The 8,975-nt window shown below is 36.2% G+C and overlaps 1 pseudogene; it reads left to right on the forward strand.

Annotated features, from left to right (window-relative positions):
* The first annotated feature begins 1,405 nt into the window (after window positions 1-1,405).
* Window positions 1,406-5,615, forward strand: LOC114922982 (annotated as a pseudogene).
* The last annotated feature ends 3,360 nt before the right edge of the window (window positions 5,616-8,975 follow it).

Raw genomic sequence — 8,975 nt, forward strand, 5'->3', positions numbered from 1 at the left:
AGTCCAACCCCCTGCTCAGGCAGGAACCCTACACCATTTCAGACAAATGGCTGTCCAGTCTCTTCTTAAAAACTTCCAGTGTTGGAGCATTCACCACTTCTGGAGGCAGGTTGTTCCATTGGTTAATTGTTCTAACTGTCAGGAAGTTTCTCCTTAGTTCTAAGTTGCTTCTCTCCTTGATCAGTTTCCATCCGTTGCTTCTCGTCCTGACTTCAGGCGCCTTGGAGAATAGCTTGACTCCCTCTTCTTTGTGGCAGCCCCTGAGATATTGGAATACTGCTATCATTTAGGATATGTTCTGTCACAAAGAGTTTACGATATGTTGTGCCTGGATTGCCCTAAAAAGAGCGATTACATGTTCCTGGAAGAATGCCTGTATATCAGATTCTAAAACATGATTGAGCAAAATTTGTTAACCACATTATTAGAGCTTCATGAAGCAATCTGGTTTGGAAGGGGAAATAAATACATCTGATTTAAGGAGGCGCTTGAATCACATTTTCCCTTTTGAATCCAGATTGCAGCTCAGTCTTATTCTATACATATAAACCTTAAACGCTCATTTAAGTTTTAAGTTGAATCTCTATTTCCATATGAAACAGAACTGCAAGTAAATTGAAATTTATCACTAGAGATGTGCTTGAGGAAGGTATATTATATCACTCCATTCCCTTAAAGTTATGTATATGGAAGAATCTGTAAAATATTTACTGCGCAGCAAATGAATATATATGGAACTGATTTTGACTGCTAAGGTATTTTACCATTTTGAGATTAATTTTTTATCCCACACTGGGTTGTCTATTAGTGAAGGAAGCTGTAGGTATCCTGTATATCAGGATTGTAGAAATAAATTGTCACTACTAATGGCAGAATATGAATATGCTTGCTGTATGACCTACAATGCTGAAACAAGAGGAGACGACCCTATATAATGAAAAAAAAATCAGATTATTTAAACTATTAATTAGATATGAAATAGAATATAAGAGAAATATGGGAGAGAACTTTGAATCACTTTTCAATTAAAAGGTTATGTATATTATTAGGAATTTGGGTCTTATATTTTACCTACAGTATAAATAATACTTATTGCTGAATTTGAACTCTGTACAATGTGCTTCTCATTGTTTTAATCAAAGGAACTTGTTATGAGCAAAAATCTATACATCATGATAAAAAAAATGTTGTCACAGAGATAATCACCCTATACATGTAGAACAATTTTAATCCCTAGCATATATAAACAATATTTTCAAAGACTATTGTGATGATAAAGAGTAATATTTTATAAGTTTCTGAATGCTCAGGATTTCAGCAATCAATAAAAGTTAAATTTAAGAATAAATCAGTTTGGGTGTTCTATGTACAAGTGGAAGCCTATCTGGGATGCAAAAATCAGGTGATGAACCAACTATTTCTGCTGCTGGTCCCTCGGATTTTTCATATCTCAGAGCTTATGGGAAATACACGAGTATTTTCTGGAGTTAGTACGACCTCTGAATCTAAAACCATTCATACTGTACAAGAAGGTAAGTTATTTTTAGTGTGGAAAAGGAAATTATTCAACCTGTCACACATGAAGGCAAACACTCCTCGTGCTAGGCTCTAACCAAACTAAATCCAGAATTCTGTTTGGGTTGGTGGGTTATTCAATTGAGTGGAAAGCAAAAATTATACGAGTATATGGAGATGACCAGGGAAGCTATTTCAGAAGATTTCTAATGAAGAGCCAATTTTATCTTAACATGTTTTTACAAAGTGCAAATAATTTTATTTTTTTATTAAAACAAGTAGAGTAAACTTAGATGAAATGGATTTACTTAAGGTGCCATGTTTTTGTCATTATAAAGTAGCACAACTACTTTTTAGGATGTAGTATAATATCTTTTTCATAACAGAATCAATAATTCACAATAATTCAACTCATGGAAGATATAAAATAGTAATTACAACAAAGCTACTAGTTAATTTTTTTTAACTCTTTGAATACGACTTTAAATATACCCACTCTTTTATAATGTTGGGCAATTTCTTTGACAAGTGCATTTATTTTTGTTCTACTTTCTTGCCCATTTGCAGACAACAGCAATATTTACTGCATCCATTCAGTTATTCCCATTTAGACAAAAGATAGAGGTAGTTGATTCATTTCGTTAACATAAACGTACACTAGTTGTACCAAGACGTTTGACTCTATCAACTCCCCACCTCTTCCTTTCTTCGTAGTTAAAGAACGAATCGATCTTTCTAACTATATACTACAATTTAGAGTTGTATTTACTCGACAACAGAACTCAAGGCATAAGTGTTATTCTTTCTTAACCAGACAAGATTCCAAGGTAAGAAAGCCTTGTGTTGTTCAACATGTTTAGAAATTACTTGGACGTGGAGTTAAAGAATATAATTATCAAATTGGTAAACAATACAAATTTACGAGGACATAGCAAACACCTTAGAGGACAGTATCAAGATTTAGGAAAATCTTGGCAGGCACAAAGTGAATTTGGCTAGAGGAGGAAAAAAATCAAAAACATGAATTTCATGACTCAGAAGGGACTGAGAAGCCAGAAAGTAGCTCCCTGTGATTTGTTGCTTTGAGCCCTTGTAATAGAAAGAGTTGGGTTACTTAAACATGTACTATTTTTTGAAATGTACTGCACTTTTAAGTAGACTGCTCAGTATGTTCTGTCAGAGAAAGGGTACAATGCTCAGTCTGAAGAAGTGACTGCAGAACACTGAGACACCTTGTGAATTCAACAGCGTTGTTTCCATTTTTATTGTTGTTGCTGTTGTTGTATTTTGTTAGACTGAACACATATCTGTATGCTGTTTCCTAAATATAAAAACAAAGTTGTAAAAAGTTTAGTGTTAGAAGTGGATTTTTTTTTTTAAAAAAAGTAGATGTTCTAGGATGAAAGGAACCATGTCTTTAGAGTTCTCCCTTCTCAAAAGCTTGTCACCAGACATGGGTAAAGTGAATGAGAGAAGAGCTGAATGCTGGGAGAATCTCAGCATTCCAATTCAGGACTGGTAACCAAGGGTTATATGGCTTCCATGTGGAAAAAAATATAAATATGTGTGTGTGAGAGAGAGTTTGTGTGCACTGTGGTGTTCAGTGCATAGCTAGGCAATTCAACATCTACCAGATATTTGAGTGTCAAAATCATTCTCACAGCCACTTAGCCAACAGTAACAAGGAACTAGGGGACATGTAGTCCAAAACATGTGATGCACATGAACTTACTGATGTCAGATATATGGCAGTATTTTTACTAAGGAGACAAAGATTGGATCCAGGCAACACTTTTCCCCCCCAAGCTTTGCAGAGTGGTACAATGTCCAAGAACATAACAATTGGCTACCTATTTTTATTCTAGCAGGCCTCAATTACAGAACACTTATTTTGGTACTGTGGAGGCTAATTTTCTGATTCTTTTGATTCTGCTAATAATCACAATGTACAATAGATTTTCCTGTGTGTTCACTTCAGTAAACTCTGTATAAATGGAGAATAAATCTTAAATTTTGAAGTGGAAAAAAAGTTATTGTAACTCCTCTGAAACCATAGGCTTGTGAATGAGATTATGTGCTGAATGTTACTTTCACTTATTCATTGACAAGGTTGTGTGTGCTAAATGTATCTATCAAAGTCCTGAAAACATTCTTTTTAAGCCATTATTTACCTCACCTTCCTTGTTCTTCTGACTGTAGGACAAATTTCTTTGTCCTTGTGAATTCTCTGGAGAGGAACATCTATGAGAAGGTAATTATTATGAATGTGGTAATGTGCCTTATCTGAGCTAAGGTTTTACTAACATATGCTGCAGTTTATGAACATAAGCTGCTGGATAGTAATGTCCTTGAAAGGTTCATATTTATGTACTGAAAATAGTGGAACTAGTTCTTTTATTATTAAAATATTAAGTGCACCATATTTCTCATGTTATATGACATGGCAAATACAAAGAAGGCTTTAGAAGAATACACGAGAGCAGGCTCTTGGCTTTATGCCATTCCAAAGCTAAAAGACTGTGGAATCCACAGAAACTATGACAGCGAGAGCTGAGATTTCCTGTGCAACGAAAATGAAATGTAGTTTCAAGTACTCCTGCCTGTTTGCTTAAAGGCAGAATTTGCATATGCAAGTCTGGACCAGCCATACCCAGAATCCAGGGGAAGGAGTAAAAATATCCTTTCTATTGACTGAAACAAATTAGAGGTGTGCAGTTTGGACTTAAGCAAGTTCATTTGTTAATAAGCTCCAGCAAATGTAATGGGACTAAATCTATGGTACGGATGCTTAGGATGGCACACTGGTGTTAATTTTACAATATGCCTGATGTAGGTTTCTGTGTTTCTAGTTTCATGACTGGGATATTCATATCTAGGCAGGGTACAATAAAATGTTAATGTAGAAAACATATTTCTATGTTAAAAATTTTAAGAGGAGGCAAGAGGACTTTCAGAGGACTAAATAGCCTCATGGCTATATGGCTCTCTGGCCTCTCCACATGAGGCTGCATAGCCATGTTTTAACTCCTTTTTGGGAAGGCCAGGAGGGTGGGGGCCTGTCTCACCTACAGGAGAAGAATATTCCACAGGGTGGGACAATGGCAGAGAAGAGTCTCTTCCCAACCCCCCCATTGGAATTCTTTAATTGATGGGGTCTGTGACATACCTTCCCTGCCCTGTCCTAGGTGGGACAGGCTAATGTAACAGGATGAAATCATTGCCATCAATTTTACATCACAGCCATTTTCTTCTTTGTTATCCATTTATACTTTTGGAAATGTATAGAAAAATCATCCTGATATAATAATAGTTTGTTTCTACTTACTTAAATATGCATACAATGTGTTGATGAAAATGGGAGACGTCTGCCTCCCTAAGTATTTATATAAAATATTTCTTTGTTTTCCTTCGGCTAGAGAAATTCAGAACATTAAAAAAAAACATAAACCCTATTTGCAGTCACTGAAATGCAATATACTGTAATGAAAACAAGCAATGAGAGAAGAATGAAACATATTAGCTAAGCAGATGAAACCAAAAGCAGGAATGGGTATTAAAGTCTAAAAAAAAGTGACAAGACCAAATGTCAACCGAGATGTTTGGACAATTAGAAACAGCAAAACTTGGAGATTGAAAGTACCATTAAATGTAGCTAAAGCTACAGGGCCTCAAACAGAGACAAAATGAGTACCAGCAAAGCCATTTTGAGGAACATGTTGATTATCTCATCCTTCTCCTTCAGGCTCATCATCCAGCAAATGTTTGATAATGGCAGCATTTACAACCTGGAAGTTCTGACATTATGAAGGTGTTCATCATATAGCCAGCATTTGTCTGCGGGTCAGCTATCCTACTGTTGCCTCTATGCCCACTCCATCATCAACGGATACAAGCGAGTCTTGACTGAGGCTGCGGAGGCAACGTACTTTTTCTCATTAAGTGAAAAGCGAAGGCCTTCTTGGCTGATCTGTCAACATTTGCAGCTGTTGCCCTAGTAGTGACTGAAGCAGCTGCTCCTACTGAGCAGCTCCAGCCAAAGAGGAAGTCAAAGAACAAGTCTGATGAAGACATGGGCTTTGGGCTCTTTGACTAACCACCTGTTGTAGGCTGAGTAGAGTGGAATTCAAAGGAAATAAATAAAAGTATACTTCTTTACAAAAAAAATAATCTTCAGGGCCATCACATTTCAGAGTATCAGTTTTCTGATTTTGCAAACAGGTTTATTATCACTTATGTTAAGAAAGGTAATCCTGATTACTTACTTTGTCAGTGTTTTGTATCTATATTGTCACTTTAAAAAAATATATATTTTAAAAATTGCATTTGAGAATTGTGTCCAAGGTATGCTATCCTATTCTATAATCTACGAGAGAGATCAAGCCAGCCAAAGTAATCAGTAAATACACTCATCTGAAAATAATTTGTATGTTTTACTTTAAATATTTTGCTATTACATAATTTAAAGGCATATAAGTTTTTAGATTTTATTTATTTATTTTTGTGGGGATGCAAGGTCTTGTTTTGGTACATGTCTTAGTGAGACCTTCTGGTTTAATTTTTTAACAAGAAGCCTCTAAGGTTTATATAGCTTAGAGCTGTGGTGGCGAACCTATGGCATGCGTGCCACAGGTGGCACGCAGAGCCCTCTCTGTGGGCACACGCGCCATCGCCCCAGTCCTAGGCCTTCAGCTGGGTTTTATAAAACCTTTTCACTTTAGGCCTCTGCCACCTTGTGCAAAAAAAAAAAAAAGATTCAAGCAATCAATAAATTTCAACTTCTCGCAGGGAAAAAAATCTCGCAAAGTTGGAATTGATTGATTGAACTTTTTAGTCTCACCCGGTCTGCAGTTATCACTGCAGCCTTGCCCACCCAATGGGCCACACCCACCCAATGGGCCATGGCCACCCGGCACCCGACGATACATAAGTGGGTTTTGGGTTGCAGTTTGGGCACTCGGTCTCTAAAAGGTTTGCCATCACTGGCTTAGAGCTTCACTTAGTCTCACTCCAACATCAGGCAGTGCTGTAGCATCTTAACCTCAATTGAGCTTTGTTGGGGATGTCACTCTAGAATGAACATACCACCACCAGAAAGTCTTCCTTGTGAATAGTACACAGTGTATCTCTGCCAAAGATAATGTTTGATCCATGGAATGCTCGTCTTATCTAACACTTTGCTACCCCATTCAGAAGATCTTCCCCAGGCAATATGGTGTGCTATTCTAGTGAATTCAGTTATGCAACAAAGAATGAATATTTTGGAGATTAATCCTTGTCTATCTTAAATCTGACAATCAAGACATGACAGTTTGGAGGCACACCAGACTTAGAATACTCAGGATGCCTTGTAGAACCATTTTTAATTATCCATTCTCTTAGTGAGTTTGGATTTCTGGAATAGATCTAATGATGTGCTTACATTATAGAGAATTTAAAAAGCATCCTGTTGATTTTACCTGTTAACGGGGTTTTCATATAGTAGATAGACGTCAGTCTAAGTGGGTTGGGTAAACAGTGTTGTAGAAATTCATAAATTGTGTGCCTGCTTTGCAAGAGGGGAGGACTTGTTATCTTTAAAATATATTTGTCAGTATACACCTGGGAGGGACAATGTATGTATTTGTCTGTCTTGTATTTTTTTTCCCTTATTATTTCCTTATTTTGTATAGTCTTGTCTAGTTTTGTTTTGTTTTTCTCCCTTTTTTGGTGTTTGTGTTTTAAGATTTTGAATAAAATAAAAAAAAAATGTCAAATAAAAGTATCCTGAAAGAAAGCAACAAAAAAACAGGTTTGCATCAAGCCAAGAAAGTTGTATGGAGAGATAGCAGACTGCTCCCTTTTCTACTAGAATGCCTCACCTACATTCAAATCCTTCTTTGGGGGCAATGGGCAGATCCTCTAAGCTGATCAGTGGGCAAAATCATTGTAAAGGCTTCTACTACTTACCTTATGTTTCAACATAATCATAAGGGTTGAAACAGGCACCTAGGATTTCAGTCACAGTGGGCAACATTCTGGTGGCTGGTAAAGTGATTTAAAAATAAAAATAAAAAAAAGTTTGATTATTTTCCCCTGGATTTCGAAAGGGGAATTTGGGAGATTTTCCTTGATAGTGTTTTAAATAAGACCCAGCCACTTCAAAGTTAAAGTTAACATCTCCATTTTTAGATGGTTTCTATCTCCAAGAGGTGGGAAAGAGCAGGGCCACTATTGGGAAATTTGGTTCAGAAGTGCATTTGCAGTCCTGGACTGTAAATGGACTACTATGTCCAGCATAAATATGATGGTCAATTCATACCAATACTAAATGGTATGTTATGCAATGCTATGTTAATGCTAAACTAGAATATTTAAAGACAATGTTGTTTTTAAAGCATAGCCTACTTGGATAAAACCATAATGGAATTGAATTCATGCATAATGGTAAGTCAAAATCAAACAATCCAGCATTGTTTAGCATGATATATGAATGTAAACCTCTAGTTTACCAACTTGTTATGTTACATGTCACTATCAGCGGTCTTCAAGAAATTATATGAAGACATGCATAATAGGAATAAGGGGCAAAGACTTCAATAAGAAATTGCCATTTACCATTTTGCCTTATCACCTTTCAGCCATTTGTGTGCATCTATTTGTGTGGATCTATCTTAGATGAAGTATATGAATGTCTAAGGTTGAACTCTAGTTTTCCACTGAAAAAACAAAAGCAAATCTTTCCAGGCATCTTCAGTAAAGAATTCCCAACTTAGTGATCCCCTGTTGGTCGTAGTTGGCGTTTAGGAGAAGACATACGTTTCACCATCTGGATGACTAAATTCCAATAGTGAAAGCATTCTAAACTCAGTGCACAGTAGCAACAATCAAATGAACTGTTAAACACTGAGTGATTCTCTGAGTTATCTTGAGAAAAGACTTGTGTAAATGTATCTATATCTATCTATTTCTTATAATCTAGGTCTATATCCCTATCCCTATCCCTATATCTATATATATATTATTAATTTAATTTATATACTATTATTAATTTAATTTATATACCGCCCTTCTCCCGCAGGACTCAGGGCGGTGCACAGCATATTAAAACAAGTACAAATACAAAATACAAAAAATATAGACCCCTATAAAACCAAATTAAAAACCAAATATTAGTGCTTTTTTTCTATAAAAAAAAAAAGGTGCCGGAACTCACACACATCATACAACCCGCCTTGCCTACCCTATAAGGTTCCATCCAAAAAAGGTGCCAGAACTCCATTCTGGGTGTTCTATGAGAAAAAAAGCCCTGTCTATATCTATATCTTTATCAATATCTTATAATCTATGTCTATATCCTCCCTATCCCTATCCCTATCCCTATCATCTCTGTCTCTGTCTCTGTCTGTCTGTCTGTCTGTCTGTCTGTCTATCTATCTATCTATCTATCTATCTATCTATCTATCTATCTATCTATCTATCTA

This window comes from Protobothrops mucrosquamatus, unplaced genomic scaffold (genome assembly GCF_001527695.2).
Source record: "Protobothrops mucrosquamatus isolate PMUCROS unplaced genomic scaffold, P.Mucros_1.0 scaffold1491, whole genome shotgun sequence".
NCBI classification, from domain to species: Eukaryota; Metazoa; Chordata; class Lepidosauria; order Squamata; family Viperidae; genus Protobothrops; species Protobothrops mucrosquamatus.